This window comes from Patagioenas fasciata, chromosome 4, assembly GCF_037038585.1.
Source record: "Patagioenas fasciata isolate bPatFas1 chromosome 4, bPatFas1.hap1, whole genome shotgun sequence".
Taxonomy (NCBI): Eukaryota; Metazoa; Chordata; class Aves; order Columbiformes; family Columbidae; genus Patagioenas; species Patagioenas fasciata.
Genome location: NC_092523.1, coordinates 35,834,672 through 35,860,114, shown reverse-complemented (window position 1 = coordinate 35,860,114; position 25,443 = coordinate 35,834,672). Strand labels below are relative to the sequence as shown.

Genomic DNA, 25,443 nt, shown 5'->3' with positions numbered 1-25,443 from the left:
TGACAAACTAAAAGAGGAAGGTGCCGCAACAGTGCATGTTTCAGGATCTTTGAGTGTTTTCTCTTTAGGGTCCTGAAGCGTGATGAAGTGCTGGACTGAGCATCGTAAGATACAATCAGGATTCAAACTCATAGAGAGTTCAGTTTAAAGAGAGATCTAAGACTCAGATTATAGTTGGATTTTTCTTTCTTCAGTGAAGGGTTTAAATTTTTTCCTAAAATACTGTTGCCTTTTTCTCTAAAATTAGATTAAATGACCTGAAAAAAGTGTATTCTTTTTTATTGCTTCATGTCACTACTGTTATTCATATAGCAGTTCTTCCGAAACAAACAGGATTAACCTTTTTGGGGGGATATTTCTTTTAAAGGGCTCATTGATACATCATCTAATCCCTAGAACTTTAATGAAAATGTCTTCTTCCTCATCACTTAGCTGCACTATAAGATAAGGAAAGCATGTATGCTTTGTGTTTCCAAGAACTGCGTTAATCGTTGAAAGCATATGTGCCCTTTTTCTCTGCCGGCTGACTGGTACTGTCTGCATTCAAACACAGGAATGTATTAGTGAAAAAGTAACTAAAACGAAATAAGTAAAATGAAAAGCATAATGATCCGTGTCCGATAATTCAAATTCTGGAGACCAAGATATTCAATTTTGTATCATAACAATTAACTTTTTTCCATGCCTGTATTCACGACAGAATTCACCGTAGAGTAGGATGATTCTAAGCAGGGCATTGTACTGTTAAACAGCAAAATTCTAGGTATTGTTTTGCATTTTTTATCTGACCTGATACTGCCTCGAGTTCACTGGGAAATTTGTCAAAGGACAGAGGAACATTATTTCAGTACATTAATCTACAGCACTCAAAAATCACAATACATACATGGGTTTGTGTTGCTGTTTGGGGGGGGGAAGGGGAGAATAAACAAACCCACACATATTATCCACTTACATTCAAGAAAAGTGTCAGAAGTGTCATAATCCAATCATTTTTTTGAAAGGACTATATTTTTGCTTTAACTCTTCTCCTACCCCTGTTTCATCTACTTGCTTAAATTTCCACTTGTGTTTTTAGTGAAATGCTGATCTGAAACTGCAAAATTGTTAATACGCTCTTGGAAGGTGTTATAAAAAATAGAGTAGGCTTTATGTGAATGAAAAGGGAACAAAAGTTTCTTGGTTTCAGATTTGAACACTGAATCTGTGAGTTTATGATGGTCTTAGTCTGTTCTCATTTACATCAGCATCATTACTGCATGAAAAAATGGCTCTTCTCGATCTTTACTTGTGAAAAAAAGTCTAGTCAGTGTAGTGTACTATTTAAATGCTTAAGAGCTACAAGATGTTGGACATGTAAATATATTTGGGCACATGTGCTTTCTCATAGGAACACATACTACTAATCCTGTTGATATCAGATAGTATTCTTAAGGCTTTTATTTCTAGACAAGAATTTGCCTTTTTTTAATACAATTCCAGCAGGAGCTGGAAAGCTAAACTATAAATATTTTACTTGATTAAATATGTTTTGTAAAACAGACATGAGAATGGACTTTGCTGTTATGAATTTTACCTTTCCTGACAAAAATATTTCTCTTAGGCATTGTTTAAATTTCATAGGTTAATAACCCGCTTTTTTGCAGGGTCGTAAAAAACAGGCTCCAAAGTGATGTACTGTGATGCTGTGCAATTTTGGCTTCTAGGTAGATACTCAGTATCTACATACAGTATTTCTTTAAAGTACACCCAGCATTTCAGTAAAAGTAGCTGTAACACTAATTAACTATTTATGATACAGGATGTCTTAACAAGGCACTTAGGCTACTACTGTTCAAATAGTATTTGGCTAAAAAGGTGTTTGTCCCCTTTTAATAAAAGTCACTAGTCATCATTAATGTTGATAAATAGCTGAACTTGTTATCTCAATGATGAGAAGAAGAAATGTTCAGCAATTAGGATAGACCGTGGAAGACTATCCTAGACATCATGTTTTCCATCTCCCATGCTACTACTATTGTGGTGTTGATGAGTCAGCTTTGTGTCTCCATTTGCCAAATTAGAAATGGGCATGATAAAGTTTTCTAATTTGGCATGACAGCGCTCAGATAAAATAATAGTAAGGACTGAATCTTTACATGTGGAGCACGGCTACTGATACCTGGGACTCTCTTGCCTAACAACTGCCCAGAGTCACCTCCAGGGTAAGCTCTTTAAGTCCTTTCCAGGCATCAGCTTGAAGTAATGGAATTACCAATAAGTTGGTTCTGCATGATAATACTTCTCTTTAACAGAGAGTGAGTATGGCTGTTTGTTACCACCTTTAGAATCCTGAAAATGCAACACAAATTCAAATGCAAATATAAAAGTTAATCATTATGACTAAGTTGCAATAGCCCTCCCTCCTCAACCAAATGCAAACCAGCCAGTTTGAAAGCTTAAACAAAACTCTGCCTCCAGAAACTAACCACATTCACAATTCTCCTGTTTTCATACGCTCTGGAAAAAATATGAACTATGCAACATGCTATGAAGGCCATAAAATTTGAGCTTTTCTGGATCAGGGAATGGGAATCAGTTCCAAGAGCTTTGAGTTCCCACAAAGAACATCCTGTTAGCAGTTCCTTGCCCTTTTATACCAGCAAGGCCCCAGATTAGTAGTTTTCACTGATCTAGGTTGTGGCAATATGACAGAGTGAGAGAAAGATACATTCCTTCACCTCTGTCAAGGCCAAGTGCTGTACTTTTCAGTCCTTTAAAAAAAAAAGGTAAGTTTTAAGGTGACCCTGTCGGTGACCTGAAAAGGCCACCATGACTTGAGTTCAGCAGGGTGTGACTCTCTGTTGCCTGTGAAATGCAGCTTCCAGTAAGGAGAGTAAAACTGGCTACCATAGTGATAAATGTACCTGCAGATAGCTGCATGGATTAACACAGCTCTAATTTATTCCACATTAAGAAAAAGGACTATAATGAGCTATTAATAAAGACTAAAAATGGGTTCAAATTCAATGGTTAATGCTCTGCATGATTTACTGTAATAATCCTTCTGACCAAATAATTAAAAAAAAAAAAAAAAAAAGGTGTTTCTCTCTTGTCCTATAAATGAAACATATATGCTATTCTTCCCCCCCACCTACCCTCAAGGTTTTGTTTGGGCACAGGCAATGCTGGCAAAAAGTGTGGTATCTGTGCTGGAGTTTGCTTCACCCCTGTTTGTCTACTCCATATAAATATTTTCCTAAGCAAACATCTGTGTTTTAGATGTCTGTAGTGGTGCACCTAATAGATTTCATAAATCATTTGTGCTGGCATTAATGGGACAGTGGAATCACAGAACAGGGGGCATCGAAGCCAAGGAAAATTCCATTGCAACTGGTTGAAAATGGAGAGAAGAGGCTCCACTGCAGTGACATGCAGGTCTGTTCCTGAATGGAGAGATCAGGCACAGCCAGGTATAGGAAGGTCAGCACTGGCATCACTTGCAGAGGCAGAATCTTACTTATTTGATAGGCTGCAATCCTCAGACAGTGAATGTACAGTGGTATGCATTTATAGAAAAATGGTACAGACCATATAGGTGGATAATGACAAGGTAGCTTTCTTTTGGAAAGAGAGATTGTCTAAAGACCTCTTGCCTTCCATAGCATCTAGCTCTCGGAGGACCCAACTTCGTGCACAAGTCCATGGCAGTCTCCTGCAGAGGGCTGCAATTACAGGTGTTCTCTGAGGGCAGGAATTCTCAAAGGAGCTCCAGTGTGCTGCATGTGCTAACTCCAAGCATCCAGTTCCCATCCCTCTTTCTTTCAAGATCTGTAAGGATATATGCCTGAATTAATTACCTACTTAAGTAGATTTTTTTTTTTTTCAGTGGCAGAAAGTCCTTATCCGTAAGTACTCCATTCAGGCAGTTTGGAAAATAGCATTTGCATGATCTAATACCCCATTTATTACAACTGGACCTTTTGGAAGACAGAGAATATGAGCATTACTGTGGCATTGCTAGAGACTAGCTTCCTTCACTGACTATATGAGTTCATTATTTCATCTCATACCTCTCTTCTTGGCCGGTCTTGCAGCTATCACAGATGTGAGCCTGTCCAGAATTTGAACTGTAAAGTTTCCAATTTTCTGCTAACCTCCCCACCAAAGCTGGAGTGAAGTATAAGTCAGTGGTGAGTGTATTAAAGTTTCTCCCTTGTGCTAAGTCAAAGCACACATAGTGCATTGCATATTTAACTCAAAGAGCTTCAGTTCAAGATGTAGTATTTGTGCTATTGCTTTGGGATTTTTTCAGTATTTTTCCCCATTGCCAGCCAAGACTGCCCTCATCAGGACCTGGTTACTTAGCTCATTACTTTCCCCCATTTCACAGAATTCTGCTATTTCAGTCTGTATGGTCTTTGTTTCTCTAGGAAACTGCAAGTGGGCACTAATTGTTTGAGCTTGTTGAATATTATTCAATTTCTTAAGAATAATACATCTAAAATATGTGATTTTATTGCAGCCTTCTACATAACAGTGTTGAAAGATATTCTGGAATGGTGTTATCTTCCCTGGAAGTATAGTTGGGGTTATGATTCCCACGAGGGGGTAATAAAATCGGAATAAAAATCTGATTCTTTTACTAGAGGCATTAACTTCTGTTTGATTACTAGCTGAAAATGAAATTTTCTATTTTGAATGAGTACATTTATATCTGCATAGTTTGTAGACATCTAGTTGTTCTGGCTCACTACAATATTTCAGAAATTAATGGTGAGTAATGTGAATGCTGTATTTTGTTTCGTGATTTGATAGCTTTATCTGACAGCTGTGATGCATAAGACAATGCACATGATTCTGTGTCCAGTCAGACTGGGTTGCAATTTCAAAGGAACCTTAGGAGCAGACTTGATTATAGATTATCAAGTATATTGAAGTAGGCTGAGTTGGTAATATTCATGCCCTTACACATGTGAATAAAATCTGTCTCCTAAGGTGGTAAATGGAGCGGGAGGTGTTTCTGTTTCAGTTAATGCACAGGTGGTGTGTGATGAGACAGCCGGTTGCAACACCTGAGCACCAGCACCTGTACATTGGGCCAGGCCCTGGTTTGGAGAGGGGAACACCCGGCTCTCGGCTTTGCCGCTAGAAATTTCGGCAGGCATATCCCAACGTGAATCTGCCGTTTGTAGACACGGACCTAGCCTCCTTTCCCTGAGTGCCTGACCGACTTTGGTGACAATTTGCGTGGGAAGGAGTGCTGCAGGTAAAGTTTTATTTTTTGTCACGGAAAATCGCGGCTTTTGCGGTAAATCCCTGCAAGCCGCACGGCGCCGAAGCGGCCGCGTCCCCTCGCCTGCCCCTAAGCCGCGTAGCGAGCCTTAGACGAGCCGTACGAACAGCGCTGCAGGGGCGGCTTCACTCCCCGCTCTCTCCGGGAAGGATCCTTTTGTCTTTTCCCGTAGATCCGACCTCCAGCTGTAAGCGCTCAGGGCCGTTTACGCGGCGAACCGGCCGCCCGCGGCGTCGGCGCCGCGGCCCCGAAAGGGTTACGCGGTGCCAGGCCCGGCCCCCGCTCCTCGCCGGGGAGTAAACACCGCCGCCTCAGCCTATCGCGGCGGCCGACTGCGCGGGGCCGGGGGCAAGCGGGGCTCCGCCGGGCGGGCCGCCGCAGACGGGGTCGGGCGGCGGCGCGGAGCGGCACGGAACGGAACGCTGAGGTGGGGCGCGGGGCGGGGCCGGGCCGGGCCGGGGGGGCGGCTGCGAGGGGCCGGGGCGGGCGGGGGAGGTGGCGCTGCAGCCCCCGCGGCGCGGGGCGGGGGCGGCGCTGGCTCATTCCGCAGCTCGGGCAGCCCTGCGAGGAGCCGCCGGGTGGCCGGGGACTGCGAGTTCTGTGTTTGTAGTATTGCTAAGAGAGGTAACTGCTTTTCTCCTGCTCCGCGCCTTGCTGCTAAAAGAGCCCGACCCGGCGTTTGTGGCTGGGATGCGGTAGGATCGGTGTGAGAAATCGGAGATGTAAGAAATGCGAAGTTTTTGCATAATTTGCATTTGAGGTGATGCATCTCGCTGCGGAGTGTAAGCCTTTGAGCTCCCTCGCCTAACTCTGCTATGCTTGTATAATGGGAAAAGTAACAATTTCTAATTGTTATTCCTCCTAGAGGCTACGATACCTGCTGTATTTGGGGGGCGGGGGGAATGTGGAAGAGACTGTGCCAGTTCAAAAGTCTAGAAAGAAAAATGTAACTTTACAGCAGTAGAAGTTATGCAAATAAAAGTATGAAAAAAAATCAGCCTAGGTTCATTTCTAAAGGGTTGTAAAATCCTTCATTTAAAGCTTAGTGTAATCTGTGACATTTATGTGGGCACCTGGAAAAAAAAGCCCTAAAGCAGAGCTGTGGTATGAAGTACAGTGCCGCTGTGAGCAGCCACATTTCTGTCTGCTTCTCATTTAAAGTGCTAGCTCCCTTTTTGTATACCTAATAAATGATACATATAGAATATACAGCTGTGTCACAAAGTCATTCTGTATTCATAAAGCTTAATATAATCAAATTCATTGCCTAAAGACGGTGTGGTTGAAGATTTGATCCTTTTTCACTGAAGTGGAAATACTTTCAGTAATTGAAAGCAGATTCACGTCTGGAGTTGTACAAGCCAAGGTTTTCATTTTTAAAATAATCCTTTTGTTCCCCAGCTTTAAATGTTTCAGTGAGCCATCCAGAGACCTCTGTTTGCTAATTGCTAGAGTAGACTTTAAGGAAGGGTTGAGGAAACAAAACCAAAAACTGAGAAAGGTATGTCAGCAATTAAATTTACTTACAATTATAATGTCTGTATTACAGTGCATGAACATACTATTGCAGCTTTTGTGCCCACTACATTTAGTTTTCCTGTTAATTCGTATGAATCTGAATTTGAACTACACATCTGTCTGTAGAGTTGTTTTGTTTTAAACCATATTAGCTGATGTTCACCTTAGCCCATTTACCTCCTTTTTAACTGGCTTATTAAACAAAAAATCTGAAGTTTTAAGATTTGGAGGTGTACTGATCTGCTCGAGTAAACAAACCTGATACTTGGTGATGCTAACTCCCCTTTGTTAACTTTGTGCCTGTTTTCTGGCTGTTTCTGTGGAAAGCTTTCAGAAACCTTGCCTTCTGATATGTCAGCGATGGGGAGAGAAACTTAGGGTATGAACTACCAGGCCGTCAGACAAAGAGTGAGCTGCTCTTGATCTGTTCCCAGCTTTGAAGGTAGGGAACAATGGAGGGAGAGGAAGGGAAGCACCTTCTCTTCTAAACTCTCTAATCCACGAATAAATTAACTAAAAACGTGTGAGAAAGTTATTGAAAATGGCAAGAGTCCCCTATACATTAGAAAGTGTATTAATTGCTTAATAGCCACAAGGATCTGATTGCCTGATGTTAAATACAGACTATCATTAAGATAAGAGTTTGTATATTTGCATAATGGTACTAAATAGGCCAGGCTTATTTCCCTGAACTTTCTGGTGATATGCACGTAGCCGATGTAGTTCGCTTTTCTCTCTTTTCATTCAAAAGATTAAGTCTTTTAATATGTGCTCAGTAAGCTCAGGTGAAAGTATTTGAGTAAGACCTGGGAAGGGGAAAGTGTTCAATTCAGAACAGAAAATCTAGTTTACCTTTTTTTTTCATCCATGAGATTTGGGCTCAAAAGTGTCAAGCAGCTCAGTAACTACAAATGAGATGTTACAAAATTTCTTGATTCATCGCTCTGCAACTCTATGTGGAGAATGGCTTCATATGTTTCACAGTATAGTTTGCATTTGTTTGCTTTTTTTTTCCTTCAAGCTGTTATAAAAAGACTAGGTTACAATTTAGCAACAAACTTACAACAGCAGAACCCTTATGAAAACTTTTAATGGTTAGGTGGTTTTGGCTTATTTGTCATTTTTACTTTCTAACCTTTTAGCAATAGAATTGAAGACACATCAGGTAGTACATTTAATGCAGTATGGGATACTTTTTTTTTTTTTTACCTTTTGAAGAAAAGCAGCTGACATGGTAGCTGTCTAAAAAAAATATAGTTGATGCTATAGCATAATGTAAAATGTCATGTACAGGTTCATTTTAAAAGTCCACAATAAGAATGCTGCTAACACCCATCAGTGTATCATGTAAACCGACCCAACTTAAAGAATTTGTCTTGAGCTGTATTCTTGCATTTCTAATGTGTACGTATGAAGATTTAACATGATATATCAAAATACTGAAGTGATCTGATAAGCAATTATGAGATCAGACTTTATAACTTTTCTTTCTGTAACTTGTTTTGTATCCCAATTCACTTGTTGAACTAAACAAGGAAAAATAAAAGTTCACAATACATATACTTTGTACAATGTAGGCATTCGAGCAGTAGCGTCAGAAAATAATCAGCGCTGTATTGTTTTCCAAATGAGAAGAGGCTTTCGCTTTCCTGTCTCTTCTATATGTCTACAAAGATTTTATTGCTGGTTATTTCACTCTAAATACAGCTATAGGCTTCATTCTGTGTGGGCTTGAAAGACTTTCTCAAGAGATTTATGCATTTCAGAATAGCAAGAGAGCTTCTATATGCTCAGTGATGTATAGAGAGATGATGCTGTGAGCTGGTGACCTCGGTAATAGTTTGAAGATATATACATCTTTTACGTTTGAACATTTGAAGATGTTAAACAAAATAAGGAATTGTGATAAAATAAAGCAACTGTAAAAATAAAATGTTTCTGTAGTTTTCTAACTAAAGTAAGTTGATGTTTTTAAATGTTAGGAACAATTGGAAAAAATGGCACTTGTATTCCTTCAAAAAGCTTCACCCATGATAAACTCTGATCAGAACAGGTAGGTGGCTGGAATATTCTGAATGAGTGGAAAATAATAGTTCACCTTCTTTGCCTATGATTGAAATAATTGGAAGTGCAATTATATAGGAAAACTTCAAAATTCACTGGGGGGTGACAAGTTGCATAGTCTTCTTTTGGGACTGGCTAGGGCCACCATTCATCCAAACTTGAAATGGAAATAATTGTTTTGTGTAAAACACCAAGTAGATGGTTTATGAAGCAAATGTAAGAAAGTGATAGAGTTCTCGTATCTGGAGACCGTATATCATTCAAGGGGGATCTACACAGGTTGTGATTTTGAGACTTACCTTAGAGTGAAAGGCTTGTTTATGACTTATTACATACAGCAGAAAGAGTTTTGCATAGCAATAGCATATGAATCATTGCAGATTTCAGGCATTTGATGAGGTAATCAGTGATGATAGAAGCACTGATTTTTTTGTTGGGTAGTAGAAGGTATCTTTACAAGAGGCCTGAATTCTGATATATTCAGAATTCTGATATATTCAGAATTCAGGAGTCGAGTCTAGATTAAAGAGTGTTCCAGCGAAAGATTTAACCAAGTAGCTGAACACTTTGAAATTTGAACAAACTACCTCTGCAGCTCGGAGTAATGGTGGACTGACAAAATGGAAAAGGCAGATATTGTAATTTCTGAAGTTCTGCATGACGGTAAAACTGTGATTAAACATGTGTAACAGGTTTTCTGCTTACTGTATTTTCTATGGCAAAGGAACAGCAATTTTTGCAGTAGCAGTAAGCTCACATATCTCTAGTATCACGTCAACAGTGAGTTACGTGGTTTTATCTTTCCGATACAACTTGCTGTTCTGGCTCTTTCTGTCTCTTGTAGAGGGTTCAGACCTATACAACAGTATTTCTAAGGTGCGTAAAAGAAAAACAGATTTAGAAGAAAAAAAAATCTATAAGAAGATCTCTTGCATGCAACTACAAAAAGGACAGACAAGTGCTTTGCCTGCTTTTTAATTTTTTTTTAATCCTGTTTCAGTTGCTATTAGTCGAAGTGCTATTGATGTGAGGAGTTTTTTTTCTTTATATGAAGAAGAGTTATTGTCCTGGGGAATGCTTTGGGATGCAAGAATATATATGAATTAAAATTAAAGAAGAAAGTAACTGCTATTATAGAATGGTATTATTTGGTCATTTTTCATCATTGTATAAATCACAAGGAAGCATTACCTGAAGCTTCCAAATTGTCATAAATGCCAAACAAATTTTTAAACTCCTTCAATTTGCATCTCTGGTACAGTTGCTGACCACACACAAAGGAAAAAAGAGAACGGAAATGCTTCTATTAGAGCAGCTCCTACTTTAATTATATAGACCTGCTTTTTCATAAAACATAATTATATCCATGTATGAAATATAAGCAGTTCCAAATCTGAAGAAATTTCAGACCTGTTAATTTTTGCAGAACATTTTTCCTCTTAGTCAGAAGCTGCGTTAAAGACTGTTGTCGAGGGAGTTGTAAAAAGTAGTCTAGAAAGCCTTTTATACTCTTTCTTTTAAATAAAACAGAATTGCCTTACGTAACAATGTTAACTTTGTTAACCTTTTATAATTATTTAACCATTATTTCATTTTACCCCCTGCTTAAACATTGTACATTAATGCAATAGACACCTGGCTGTGCTCTTAAAAGTTTATTTGTCTTTCAATTCCTGTGATAGTAGGGGGCAGTATATCTCCTTAATTATCTTTGTTCAGGGAAATGTTGAAAGGCCAGGATAGTTAAACAAGGCCGTTTGGATTTGCAATAAGGTCGAAGTCAGATGCAAGGAAAGTGGTTAAATGCATTATCATCTTATTGAGCACATCATCAGTAAAGTGACCTTGATGGAGGTGGAAAAAGCCATTTGGCTATTTTATGACAGCCACCTCTCTGCTGGCTTTATCCCTGCCAGAGAGTACTTCATATACCTTTATCACAGTCTCCTCTTGTTGCTTTGAAATCTGATTTTTCTTAGTTACAGCTAACGAGTTAAAGGCTGAACATTGAAATGAACTTTTGGAATAATGGCAAATTCTAGTACTTAAGAGTTTATCCTTTGGCTTGGGAGATACAGAAATTTCTCTAAGTTGAATATTAAGGTGACCTTAATGCTGACTATTATATGCCTGCTTTTAAGCATCTCTTAAAGATAATAATTGTTTTCTGTTCATGCAAGCTTTTATTCTACTACTATTTAAACTGTTTCTTAAGTTACTGTAAGGACAGGCAAGCCAATTTCCAGGCTCAGCAGCAGGGACACTATTTGTTTTAACGTGTGTATGTTTTTATAAAGATACTCAAACCATGGGAGGCCTGTGGCTATGCTGGAAACAAATAGTTTAGAAAACATAGAACTAATGCTCAAATTCCTCTGTCACTTATGCTTTGTAATGGCAGTCAATACTGATGCCTTAAAAGCTTACAAAAGCAAAATTTTGGCTGTTGCATTTGAGTATTTAATCAAAGTACTCTCAAACGTCCATCTTCCCTTCCCTCCTTTTTAAGTGTCTTTTCTCATTCAAAAATGGTTTCGTTGGTGATTTGGAACGAACAGTGTCATTTTAAATTTCTGGCTTTGAAAAGACCTCGGAGCTAGTTGTACTCTTTATGGCGCTGTCTGACAGGCATTGACATAATTATTATGGGAGTTTTGAAGTAAATGTACAAAATACAAGGGAAGATGATATTGGGAAAACTGGATCCAAATCTGAGCACCTTAAAATATAGGCTAATTGGCTGAAACTCACAGCAGAGCATTAAAAATTATTAGAGACTAGAGGGAATGATTTATAAGAAAAGATGAAAAGAAAGAAAGAAAAAAAATATATAGCATAGTCACATGACTGATCTGCACTGATAGAAGAGCCACCTGCCTGATTTTTAAAGACCATGTAGACTGAGATGGTACATCTAGATGCAATAAAATGAAATTAAGGATCAGAAAAATATCAGGTGCATTTCAAGACACATTTTGTAGTGATAACATCCTGGAGGTTATGGAAAATATCTCTGCACAATTGGTATAAGTCTCATTTTTTGAACAAATATTACCTTTTTATGGCATAGTGTGGAGTGTGACTTTTATAGCTTTTTTTCCCCCAAGTTTTATATACATGCTGCTGTTTTGAAGGTAGATGTATTTCACTTCCACTTTACAACCGATGGTCTCTTATTGTTCAACACGTAGGTGATCTCCCAAGAAGAGAGCAGGGTTCTTCTTCCTGTCATCACCTCTGTCTTCAGAGCTGGAAAGTGTCTCCTAGTTGTGTCTCCTCACAACTTTCATAGCAGTAAGAAAGCACATTACCCCTGGGCATGGAGTATTTTTCTGAGACCTTTTACTTCAGTCATTAGGATTTTAAAGTTTCCAGCTGCCAGCAATGTTTTGGTGTCGTCTTTAGCTCTGAGTGGTGGTATGAGGGTGTATTCAGCATGAAGTGTCACCCAGATGGAGAATCTCCCTTTTCACTCATGCTGAGTTCCCCGTCTTCTTTACAGACTTGCCCTGTTGATCTACTTGTCTGTATGATGGAAGTGCCTTTCCCCCTTGCAGTATAAAGAATTTTCTTTCTGTTTAATTATTCTTGCTTCCCTCCTCAGCACTCCTCTGGTACTTTCACTCGTGTTCTGCCATAAAGCAGGAGAATTAGCTGTGTGTCCATGTGCCTGTCCAGAAGACAAAGCCTTTGAAGGCAGACAGATAGAGTCGGAGTTTGAAAATGCAATTCTGCCTTTTCCCTCTGTCATACTCACTTTTCCATCAGATAACTCTAGGAGAGTCACTGCACAGATACACCTGTCCGTTGTCTTGTAATGATACTGAATCTTAAGATCTCTCCCATCAACCAAGAGACACGCAGTGAGCTGATGGATCTTGTGCTGAAGAGGATCTCACTGTTCCTTGACAAGTGTGCTGAAAGCGCTGTCAATATTTGAGACTTTTTCATAGCCTAGAAGTACCTCAAAGAATTTTTCTTTTCCTCCCTGTCTTCCTTTTCTTTTGCTCCTCCATCGACCATTTTGGTTTATGGAGCCAGGCACACATTTCGTTGCCAGGAGAGTTTCATTGTAACAGTTGTCCTTTCTCTAAAACATACAGTAAGGTTCAGTACATTAAATAGGCGTCTTCAGAGTATTTCAACTAGTTTAATTCTGCAAACCCTGCTACTCCTCATTTGTGCCAGATCCCAGTATTTACCACTCTCTTTTTCCCCTGAGGTCAAAGAATCTCGAACACACTTTTCAGACAGACGGTTCCTCTCTGGATGTAAACCTTTCTCCAAGGTTGATTTTTTTCTGAGTGGAATCTGAATAGTATTTCCAGTTATTCCTCAGCAGCTCTGCTTGCTTTTCACAGAAGAGACCTGTGTATTACTTATCAATTCTCTTTTCTCATTCCTGCCCTCCAGCTTTTACATTGCCCCCTCATTGTTGTCCTTTCTACCTAATCCTAGTTTACTGCTGATCAGAGCTGTGGCAGCAGAACCAGTTACATGAGGTGAAAAAAAGAATAAAAATGAAAACCTACATCAGACAAAGTTACGGGTTTGCCTATGAGGTAATTGGTTTTGCTTGCAGTGATCTTGGTGAAACTGGGCACAGCTGAGCATTCTTCATCTCCCTTGTATATTGTCTGCTTTTGTTTCCTGTACTGCAACCCTATCCCATAAAATAACAGGTAACAAATTTTCTTTCTTAGTGTTTGGTTTCTCTGCAGCATAGAGCAGAGCTTGTGCTAGAGTCTGTTCTTTGATTTTTTTTTTTGTGTCTTTTTGTACACGGTTTTGTATGTGGGTGGAGTTTCCATGTGTGTTCTTGTGCCAAATGTGATTAGTATTGAACTTGTATGTGACAAACTACATGGGGGTCTTTACTAAGAAATACGGAAATGTACTGTGGGTCCTGTTCTAGCAGACAGTAAATTACCGTAGTTCCATGGAAGTAGGTTTATTGGGTGTATCTGTACAGAAATTATAACCTTTATTAATGTAATTTGTAGACTGAGCTGTCTTAATCTGAAACAGCGGATGCGCACATGCATGTGGGTTTGCATTTTAGCCAAGGGAAGGAGTCCCGTACTACACCCAGCTGGCTGATGTTCCACTTGTGTTTGTGGCTGTAACACAGTGACTCTTCAACATAATACCTGATTGCTGCCAGAAACTGTTAAAAAATGTCATAGAATTGAGTAGGTAAGAGGCCATGGATGTTGATAAATCCAGGGGCCTGGCAAAGCAGTAATGCTTGAGAAGAATTGGTTCTGTCTGCTTGCTGAGAACCACTGGCAGCTGTGGGGTGGTGTGCTGCTGGCCAGCAGCTGTGGCCACAGGGCGTTCCCTCCTTTCTCAGATTTCCCAAATCCTGTGATGTGGTGGAGGAGGGCAACGAAAATGGGGAGAAGAGACCAGCCAGGTGTCTTTTGCTGTAGAGAGTAAAATAGATTTTAGAAGAAGAGAGACAGAGCATAGGCTTTTTGTTATTCTAGAAAGGGAACAAACAAAGGTCTGTTTTCTGAATGTCATGGCATGAGCATCACTGATGTGCACATGTCCTTCACAAACAGCCTGAGGACCTCATTTATAGGACCTACTGGGAGCAGTCCCTGGTCCATACCCTTCCATGAATTGTGTGGGTGTTACCTGGGAGAGCACTAGTTGTCAGAGCTTGAAATGAAGGCAAGAAAAGCACTATCAATTACAAGTTATTGATGATTGTGTGCCAGTGTTTTGTTTCAAGCTTGTACTAAACTGGTTCTATTGAGTTAGTACAGATATAAGGGTTGAGCCTCAGGCTTATAGTAGGGATAAGAGGGAAAGAGTAAAACAAAGGCCCTTGCAGGGACACACCTGTCGGTTCTAAACTAATTTGTGTTTGACAGAAACTGTTAAAACTTTCCAGCTTAACAGTGCAAATGTAATGGCAAATTCTTCTAGTATGTCTGGTTTAGAATGTTTCTCACACTAACATCCTGCTTAGTTCTGGATCTCTTTGTCCTTTTTTTCTCCGTGGTGTTTTTTGTGTGGGCTTGTTGGGGGTGGGGAAGAACCCTTTTCGATGTGGTCCTGACAGACCTGGAGCAGGTGTCCTGCTTTTCTTAAAAGGTAGAAGCTGTCTCCACTTTACTAACTCTTGATTCAACAGATTCACTTCCAGCTTTAAGGACAACCAAATCATCTTTTTCTTCCAGGCTGGTGGTGGTGTTGTTTTTAATTGCTTTTTTTTTAAAAAAAAAAAAAAAAGCACAAGAATGTGGAATGTCAGTTCCTGTTCAGCACTCAGCCTGAGTCACTGCGCGTGTCTAACTACTTTGCATGTGCCAGTTCTTGCTAGATTTATTGCTCCTCTATCAATGAAATCAGCCTGAAAAAAGCTCAACCTTGCCTCATTTTCATGTACATTTCTAACAGTTTTGAGACACTTAAAAATACTGTAGCTCATATTAGTAGTCACAATTTCATTAGATAATCAAGCATCGAAAGTGTTCTAATGTGTTTTCTGCTGGGTATAGATCTATGCAACACATTTTTTAGCTCATAGAATCAAGTACTTATCTTACACATACTCTATCCTAAAAGTCATAAACCTTTGTACCATGATATTCCTATTGCTGCAATCAGATTTTAAGTTGGTTGAAAAATGTATAAATATTCCCTTTGGCTACCTGTCTGAAAAGCCTAAAGAAATGCACTCAACTCCTTTCTAAGTCAATTGTAACTCACAGTAAATAAATGGATTCAATATCTCTGTGTGGCAGAGGATTGACCTAGCTAGCTTTTGTTTTGGATGGAACTGTACCTGCTTTTATAAAACCACCAATTCTCTGTTTAAAGAAAATTATTAGCACGGAAGGCAGATTTTTGTAACATAGTAGACCCTGCCAGCCAAGCTATTAATCAGTCATTTACAGCTCTCCCGTTCATTCCAATGATGCCTGTAATTCTGCAGACAGACCTTCTGCCTTTGCTGCTGGTAACTCTGGTTAGCACCTCTGCCTCAGTAGGATTAAAATAGAACAGAAAGAGAAAGTATCTGTTTACTTTTCACAGCCAAACAGGTAATAGGCCACTGTCACTGTGGCCAGCCTTTAAGACATGTCATGTTTTGAAGTGACACAGGGTCCTTTCTGTGAGGAGACGTGTGCGCTTGTGCAGTTGGTGTGCCTTCTGTCCAGGCATGCTGACATTTTCAAAAGAAGATCCCACGGTAAAAGTCTCACTGAGTGGAAGGAGAGTTACCTTATTGGTCTGATCAATTAGAAAAACATACCAATAGCAAAAATAGCAATAATAATATGCACTTTTCTCTGAAATATCTGTGTTTTGCAAGTATCTGTGATATAGTTAGTAAAGCAGATTCTAAGTCACTGTGGTCTTCCACATGGTGAACTTGCTTCTTTCCTTTATATGTAGTGTAAGGTGATGTGCCAAGTGCAAGGGAACAGGATAACCCTGTTGAAGAGGAACAAAGGCTTCATCTATAAAAAAGATATATAGAAAGTTGTAGAATTCAATGTTGGTGGTATATACGGTGTTTATGGACTCACTGTAATTACAGATCTGTGGTATAAGCAAATCAGTATCTAATCAATGGACACACAGGTTATGTGTGACTTCATGTATTCATTTTTATGATATTTTATTCTTGTAATTTCCTGAGCCATGCCAAAGAGAAGACCATGAAAGATACTACTGTTATTTTCTGTAACTTCAGATGCCCATACTTAAAATCTGTGCTATTGTGAGCTATTGCATGTCTACTAACAGAAAACCTGAAAATAATTTAGCTAGAGCCTGGTAAGATAGGAGTCTTTGCGTTGTTGAGACCACACCCAGTGTTCCAGTAAGCTTAATGAACTCACTTTCTAATACAAAAAAAATTACAGACATTGTTAGAACATATTATATGTGCATTTAAATGCTGGGGGGTATGTTAGAGTTATTTGAGGAGTGTGTAATATGGCATCATCACAATGCTTGTGTATTAAGTGGCAGCTCAAGTTCCCTGTGCAACCCGAGTAAAACTAAAAAACCTGTTGGATGGGATCTGAAGTCTGAATCTTTGGAGTTTTTAGCTCCTATTGCAAAATAGGAATCATTGCATCCCAGAACTATTTCCAGATCGCATGAACTAGTTGGCTGAGAGCATCCATCCCTGTTGCATTCAGCTGTCCCTGCAGAGATAAACCTTGATGTCCCCAGTTTCGCATTGCAGCACAGAGCTACCTGAGAAGGCAGAGGGTCAGCATAGCTCTGCTGCAGTTTAGTTGGAAACCACTAATTCAGACTGTTAGAGCAAGGCGTTGATTATTAAAATAATGTTTCCATTTATAATAATAATATTTACTAAAATATCATAGACTCTTAAGGTTAACAAGCTGGAAGAAATCTGAAACTTTTTATTTTTTCTCTACCTTTTCAGAGGAAATTTGTGTGCAAGCTGACTAGTATACTGAATTTCAGCCAGATGTGAATTAAAACTGCTAAGTTATGAATGCTTGCCAAACGGAGTGCATAGTGGAAATGACAGCTTCAGCACAGGACTGCCAGAAGCTGCTGTAATAACTTAATATTTAAAATGCAATAAAATCAGAAATAAGCACCTCTAGATTTTCAGGTTTCAGAAGGAGATTATGACTGAGACATATTGTTTCTTTAGATTAATTTCCTGCTATGTTACAGCTACAGCACTAGCAGGTCTTTACATGCCTACAAGAGTAAATCAGTTTTTAAAGAAGTAGTTTATGAAAAACTAGCAAACAACTTTTTGCCTTATATCTATATCATCTGTATCTGTATCTATATCTATGTCTGTATCTGTATCTATATCTATATCTATCTCATCTATCTTCATTACAAATAGCTGTTAACTTTGAAGTGTTCTCTACTGGAATCTACTTGCCTGAAACAGATGCCCTGTTTATGTTTAATGTGTCTTGATACCTTGCTTGGTCCTTCTCAGGTCAGGAACTCTTAAAATCATAAAGTAACAAAATGTTTCTTTATTTATTTTATGGGTTATGTAGGTGTTAATTGCATGTACTATTCAGACAGTCAGCATTTGAGGATTGTTGTCTTTTTCATTCTATAAAAGACCCGAGCAAGGGGAAAAAGCCATTTACTGAGAGAGTGGCTTGTGTTGTTCTGAGGCATCCTCTTCTGTCTTTTGTACTTCATAACTGATCACAAGCACTCAAATGTGTGGTGTGGGTTTTTTTTTTTGTTTATGAAACACTCTTGAATGATTTGTAAAGCAGTTTTTCAGGAAGCAGGGTAATGAGAATACTTTAAATTTCTGCATTTACATGAAGGAAGAGGATGTTTCACGTCATTATTTTCATTGTAACGTGCATAATAAAGTATTACCAATCCTGTTAGGCACCTGACTACAAGCTAATTTTATTGGATATCGACAGGTTACAAGTGTGGTTATGTTTCAAATCTCAAACAGGTATAATATTTATGACAAGAAATGCAGTAAAAGCAATAGTTCTAGCCATCCCTTATAGAATACTGAACAGTTTAAACCCAAGAGATTTAGAAATCCAAATATAATGGGATATGCCTTATCATGGTAAGGCATAATCTGCCTTATGCCTAAATATAATTTTTGTAGTAGTTTACACACTTGTCTGTGACTGATGTCAAAACTTGCATCTTGCATGTTAAGATGTTAAAACTCACACCTGGAGCCAATAAAATAAATAATCTTTGATAATATGAGTGGAAAATGGGAAATAAAATTATTCATTAGTAATAAACAGAATTTAAATGTCTAGGTCTCCAAGGACCAGAAAAATGTTTTCCTTTCATCATTTCTAAAAGGCATTTTGTGTAATGCCAAAATGCCTGCATGAATAGGTATAAAAAATCGACCAGTCAGAAAGTCAGACTAGTCAGCTGAAATATTTTTAGTAGATATTATTTTTCTTTATGCTGTAGAGCTGTGAGAGGTGAATTGCAGACACTGGATTTTTCAATACTGCATAAAACAATCTTTAAATTGTTCAAGAGTCTGAGGTTTAGTAGCCTGTGTAAAGTTACATCAATACTGTAAAATGACACATTTGTTAGTATGTTGAGTAACAGCATTTTGATTACAAGCTTAGTTTGTAAATACCAGGAGCGTGTTAAAACAGCGGCACCATTTTTTAACTGTAAAAGATACTAACTGGCTACTGCAGATTTCCAGAGTGAAACACTGGACCACCTCTTGTAAGAGGTTATGAGTTCAGAGTTATTGCATGAAACATGTTAAGGATATAATGAAACAAAAGCGTAAGCCGTTTGCTCTCACTTCTGGTAGACCATAGCTCTTACAGACTTTTCCAAAAATGTTTCTCAGAAGCACAGGGGTATCAGCAAACCCTGCCACACATTCACAGTGGTAGATACATCTATTAATATTATTTCAGTTTTAACTGAGTTCTCACGATATAATTGTATATGTGGTAGAATGTTTACTGGCTTAAATTTGTTTCTGTAGAGGTGTCATTACTTTTTTCCCCATTTCTATTAGGAAAACTAGTCTACCATCACATGCCCATCTCTTGCAATTTTTGTAACAAACAGTAATCCCTAAGTGGTAAATATTTTGTTAACTATTTAACATCATTATTTTCTTTGTGAGCTTCATGGTGGTATTTTAAACCAAGAAAAAAGTAATTGGCTACGCAAAGAAAATACTGACAGGCCACTCACACAAATATTGTCAATTAAACCAAAGAAGTATTATTACCGTATTCTTCATAAATGTAGAGAGTTTGCTATAGGGATGCTCCAGTGACTTAAAACAGGTGCTTTAAGAGGGAAGCTGGACTTCCATGTGTTAGGTTTTTCCTGCATGTGCTATCACAGTTATATCCAGCCATGAAGGTTTATCTCCACTACACTGGCAGCCCAAACTAAGTTTTGTTCCTAAAGCTTTTCAGTGCAAAATTCAAAAAACAACCATCCGAGCTAAATCCTGGTTTAACTCTGATTCAGCTGGCTGCCTGGGGTAGGGTGCAGGGTTGTAGCACATGGAGAAGAAGGGTGGAAGTTGAAGTTTATGTTGCTGTGCTGTAATAAAAGTGCAGTATCCTGATTTACAAGTATATCTAACGGTGATCCATGAACACTGTGCTGCTTGGTGTAGTACATGCTCTTTCTCAGGGTGGCTAGCATAGCTGGGAGAGGCATTGATGGTAAGCTCTTGTTTCAGACGTACTTGGTGTAGGCGTTACTTGTCTCTGTTGTGAAAGCATTTTCTGGCAGGATTTGTCTGTGTTTGATTTATTTAAATTATGTTTAAAAAAAAAAAAAAAGACAAATTCAAGTAGCTGGAACAAGGTGCTGTTTTGGAGTTTGTATAATTATTTGTAGTACAGTGAGCTGGCCTGTATTTCACAAATATGCTTAGAATGTGTTTAAAATGAGAAGAAAATAGCAACACATCCTCAAGTGAAAACCTCTTCAGTGCATGTGGTTTACATTTAATATCTTAATGTGCCATGCATTCATTAATTTAATACAAAAACACCATCTGTATAAAAAAAATCAAACAAAATAATTGCTGTTTTTTCTCACACTGAACAAAGCAGTTGCCAGATAGCACACAGCAGGAAGAAGGAGCGAACACCTTCCCCCTCTTTCCCTGACCTCTGGCATCTGGAGTACAGTTTTCTTTTATACTTCCTCCTTACCGGTGTGGTACTGACCAGGTACTTTCCACTAAGGAATTTGTATTTGTGAGCTGTGCTTAACTCCCCAAGGGCATTTTGTCGGTTCTGTTATCCATTCTTACTGGTGGGGGGGAGGGCATTCCCACAAAAGGAGAAATGCAGCCCAATGTACTTCATGCTGGAAGCTCACTTGAAATGCCCTAAAGGCTGCATCCTTTTTTTCCAAATGCCTTGTTCTTAAATCTTCCTAGTTCTTCTATCCCTTCTTCTTCATATTTGCTCTGATTTTTTTTTTTTTTTTTAAATTTCCTTATTCTTTTTCCCCATGGGCTTATTTTGGTTGCTTGATTGGTCAGTGAGTTCTTTTGTTCCTCGCTCTAGACTTGGGCTCCTTTTTGGTGCCTCTTTTACTGTCTCACAGGAGCCAGCACTGCTTTTGGCTTGGGTTCGTCTGTGATTGGACTGGACTACTTAGTTCTGTTTCAGACCAGTGGCTTGACAACTAGACACATTTTTTAAGCAATATATGCTGGTTTAAAGGGAAGAGCAGGAGAAAGGCTGGGGCATGTCTGGAGTTTCAGGGAGATGTGAGCAACAATGTCTCCCCTCCTCCAGCCTTCCTCTCCATCACTGCTTTCTTCTCCAGTTGATAATCACCTTTTTGTTATTTTGATTTAGTTGCAGTGAAACCTTGAGATTATGGGACAGGCTCCATTCCTTTTCAGGAAACAAACCCTCAAACTGCCTTTCAGTCCAATGCCCTGCTGGAAGACGTACTGACTTATAGGACTGCAAATTTCCATATAGATCCAGTCTTGGGTGAAATAAGTGTCACCAGACAGAGAGAAAAAGCTGTGCTTAGGCTGTCCTCTAAGAACTGTACTTACTGGCTTCAGTAAGAGCAGGACTGGTTGCAAGATTAATTTTAAGAAGTTCCTCACCACTTAATCCACAGCAGCTGCTGATGTGCTGTTCAGTGCATCTCCTTTTACTGTTACTGCGCTTCTGCTCAGTCTTGGCCTTCCCTAATCCAAAGTTAGTATTGGTGTGGGTGGCAAGGTTGGAAAACAGTGAATTAGGAAATGAAAGGTAGCTTACTTGCTCTCTTGAGGAACCAGGACCTTGGCAGTTTGCACTGAAAACTGTCTTTATGCTTTGTGCTTTCAAGTTGGTGTGGGAGGAAGGATCAAATCCTCTTCAAATTTCAGGTAATTATTAAGTAACTTAGTCTAAGATTAAATCTGCATTCTTAAAGAAAAGCTATGAGCCTTGAAACATTTCAATTAGTAATACTTTTTGGCTTCAAAATGCTTGCAGGTTACCTGCATACACCTCTAAAGAGATACAGTGGAAGTTGTAGCTAATTATGGGAACTGCACATTAGCATTGTAATTGGCTGGCTTTGCCTTCTTCCAACAATAAAAGCAAGCCCAAACTTCTTGCATGAACTCTGTATCTGTGAGGTAGATAAGGTGAATCCTAAAAGGAAAGCATTTATTAAGAGTGAGTCATAAATTATTGGCTTGTATCTGAGTAGACACAGTATCTCAGTTTTAAAACTACTTTGTTACTTTTTTGCTTCAAACCCTGCTCAGGAACACTGAATGACTGACATTAAGCAAAATATTGCGATTTGTTTGCAAATGAAGGTGAGTGGTCTGCTGGAAAATGAAGCTATCCAACTGAACTTTGCTTGCTTCCCAAATAACTGCAGTGCTGCATAGATCTGAACAAAAACTTCACACTTGCAGTATCTTTGATGATACTGTTTTCAGGTGGCTTTCTTTTAGTTTTTGGCTTGCCATTTTTACTCGTAACTGTTTCTCAAGGTTGTCACCCACGGTTTCAGAGCAGCTCACGCTGCTGCTTGTAGCTTCTCTGCAGACTACCCAAGGCTTCATATTTATCAAGCACTGCCCTGTTACTCTGTTGTGCTGGTTGATAGAATTAGATATGGAGTACGGTTCCTGCTTACATCAATAAAATTTTGGCAAAGGCCCCATCTACACCAGCAGTGTAAGACATGCAAACCATAGGGTCTGGGACTAGAACAAAGAAGTTCTTCACTACAGGGGCTCCGTTTTTGCAAGTGGAACAAGATTTTGTATGAGGGTTCAAATCTTTCCTATTATATTGGAACTCCCTGTATGATTGTAAGAGACAAGATTGTTGAACAAGTCCGTGCTCAGCAACAGGAGATGATGAGAAAGGAAGGCTGTTCCCCCTGTTACTACCCTAATCTTGGGGTAAAGTTGTGCTCTAAGGCTTGGGCTAATCTTGAGCTAACAGTTTCACGACTGCCAAGAAACATAACCCAGAAGAAAACAGGCGAAGAAAAAGGGGCATAGTTTTCTTTCGGGTTAGCAAGTCAAATCAGCTCGCCTTGCAGATATGGATGGGTAGTAAAGTGGGAGGAGTCCGGAATGGCTGGTTGGAGCAGGGGGAAGGTAGAGTGGGGTATCCCCTTTTTGGTGGCAGCCCAACCTTAAACTATTACTTCAACCTTTGTTTGCAGCACTGATGTCTAATACCTGTGATCTTTTAAAAACCTGTGTCCTATTTTGCATCTTTTTTAGCATTCAACTAAAGGCATTCATGGTGACAGAATGGCTTGAGTTACTGTGGTGTGATATTTGATTTTGTGCCCCACCTAAATCTCTTATTCTTTAAGTTCTTTTCCTTGCACTTGGAATGTCTGTAGGGTATGCTTATATTAGTTAAACATGTACATTGATGTTTGCAGTATCAGTGGAAGTGAAGGGTTTCAGTGCTGACTTGCAGTGTATTTGCTATTTATTTACTTTTCGTGCTACCCAGTGGGATATGAGAGTGAACTTGTCCTGCTCTTATTTGAGCCTCAGTGTGCTTACTGTGCACATTTGTGCAATTGCTGTGAAGAAAAAATCACTACAATAGACTCGTAAACCTGAGCAGCTGTAAGGGCTTTCTCTGCAGAAAAATAAAAGGAGTCTATCCCAGTTGCCCTGAGAGTTTGTACTCTCTGGCTTGCTGCTGCTGTGCCCTGGCAGCACAGGAGCAACATCCTGCCTGAAAAAACACACTGCAGTACAATCGGGGCTGCAGTCAGTCGTCCCCCAAACTCTGCCACTCAATCTTGTCACTCTCCTGGTTTCAAGTACTATTTACTCCTTAGAAACACCTCTCAAAGAGCTGCATGAGGTGCATGCAGGCAAGCAGTTTTAAATAACATGGCTCCTTTAATAGCTAGTCTTTAGAGCAGAGTAAGGTTAGCTAAGCTTCTTGATTTTCACAGAACTGAATGTTTGCCCAGTTCCTCTGTAGCATACACCCCTAAGGAAAAATGAGAGTCTGCAATCACTTCAGCATAGCTAGATGCCATGTAAGTGTCATACAGTATCCACAGTTGGTTACTCACAGGTTATAAGGAAGCAGCTTTTTGTTGTAACTGCACTGCTATTTGCTTATTGTTCTTTGCAAAGAATAATTATATTGCTTGGCTTCAGGTACTGCTTGTGTACTTCTGTTATTTGCTACTCATTATTGTGCATGTTTGTAAAACCAGGTAGTTTCCTGTTTCTGTGAAAGGTGATGAGGAAGTATTTTGAAAGAATGAGAAATGAAAGCCCTAAACCTTTGAGGGGGGAGGGGGGCAAGGGAGGAAATGGGGACGGACTCCACCCACCTAAAAATGCTTTGCTCTCAGTATGAGAGATTTTTTGCCGCTGATTCCTCAACTGCTGCAGCAATTTAAAAATCCACTGGACAAAGCCGGGTAGTAATGGACAAAACCAGGCAATGATGGGCAAAACTACAGTGAAACAACAAATCATTCCATTGCTCAGTTTTTATTACTGCTCTCTCCTAGCACTTTGTTTTGTGCAAGTCTGCAAGGGAGATGGAGAGAGGGCAAAATTCAAGGAAGAGATTTCCTCTAATCTTGTAGCCTGCCAAGGAGGAAAGGCTGGGCAGAAGAACTGTGTGTGCTCTTGGTGCCTTTATTTATGGTAGTGCCGGTTTACTATTTACCAAACAAATGGACATTTAAAAGAGAAGATGAATACTGGAGAACGTCAGCTCAAGCCTACCATGGCTGTTAGAAATAAGGCTTATCTGATAAACAGTATCTATGAAAGGTCATTCTACATTTTAGTTGTTTAACTGCAAGCTCTTGCTAATTGATTTAAAACTTGAGAGGTCAGGTTTATTCCTTGGTTTTGCTAAGAGCGAGAGCTGTTAGATGTGACATGAGGCTGTTCAGCCATTTTGGGCAGCAGATCGCTGCTAAAAGACCACCTGTTAGCAGTGTTGCAGGAATACGCTCCTGATGTGTGGCCTGGTGGGTGGGGACAGCTCTGCCTCCTGGCGCTTGAGCCTGCACTGGTGCTGGGTCTGAAGCTGGTCTGAATTTTGAACGAGTGCATGAATGTCTCCATCTTGAAGTTCAGTTTTTTTCCTAAACAGACCATGCCCTAAAAAGCATATTTTTTTCAGGTATGATCTAACTTCATCTATTTAATTAATTTTACTGACAATAAAGGAGAGTGTGATATGGCAGCAGGCAATCTAGTTTTTATTTAGGCAACACATGAATAATACTTAGTGAAGCATTGAAATGTCTGATATGGATCCCTCTTCTGCAAAGCATCGAGATACAGTGTAACTTTGATGCAATATTTGTATTTCATTGGTTTTGCTGAGATTCAGATAAAGTGTAAAGTTGAGAATATGCTCAACTGTTTTGCAGAATTAGATGGGAGATAAACACCAGCTTTAGTGCACTGAGAAGTACCTGTTTATTGATAAAGCTAAGACTACTATCGGGACATAAAATTTATTTTCCACAATACTCTTTTTTTCCCCAATTTTAATATAAAATGCTTTCGAAAGTTGAACTTTTCATGTAATTTGATTCAGCTGAGGGGAGGAAACATTAAGAGACAA

General features: G+C 39.3%; 1 protein-coding gene across 29 annotated transcripts in view; it reads left to right on the top strand.

The window, feature by feature from the left end:
- The window catches only part of TENM3 (teneurin transmembrane protein 3), a 1,336,783-nt gene that overhangs the window by 1,096,753 nt on the left and 214,587 nt on the right, over positions 1–25,443 (top strand). The window contains exons 1-2 of one of the 29 annotated variants that reach the window (XM_071807674.1): positions 5,653–5,702; positions 6,677–6,776. The exons of 24 other annotated variants lie outside the window; for them this stretch is intronic. The gene's annotated coding sequence lies outside the window, so the exon portion shown is untranslated. Of the gene's footprint in view, positions 1–5,619; positions 5,703–5,823; positions 5,900–6,676; positions 6,777–25,443 lie in introns of those variants that run through there. 4 more of the 29 variants (XM_071807673.1, XM_065837816.2, XM_071807675.1 and 1 more) reach the window with 4 other exon arrangements.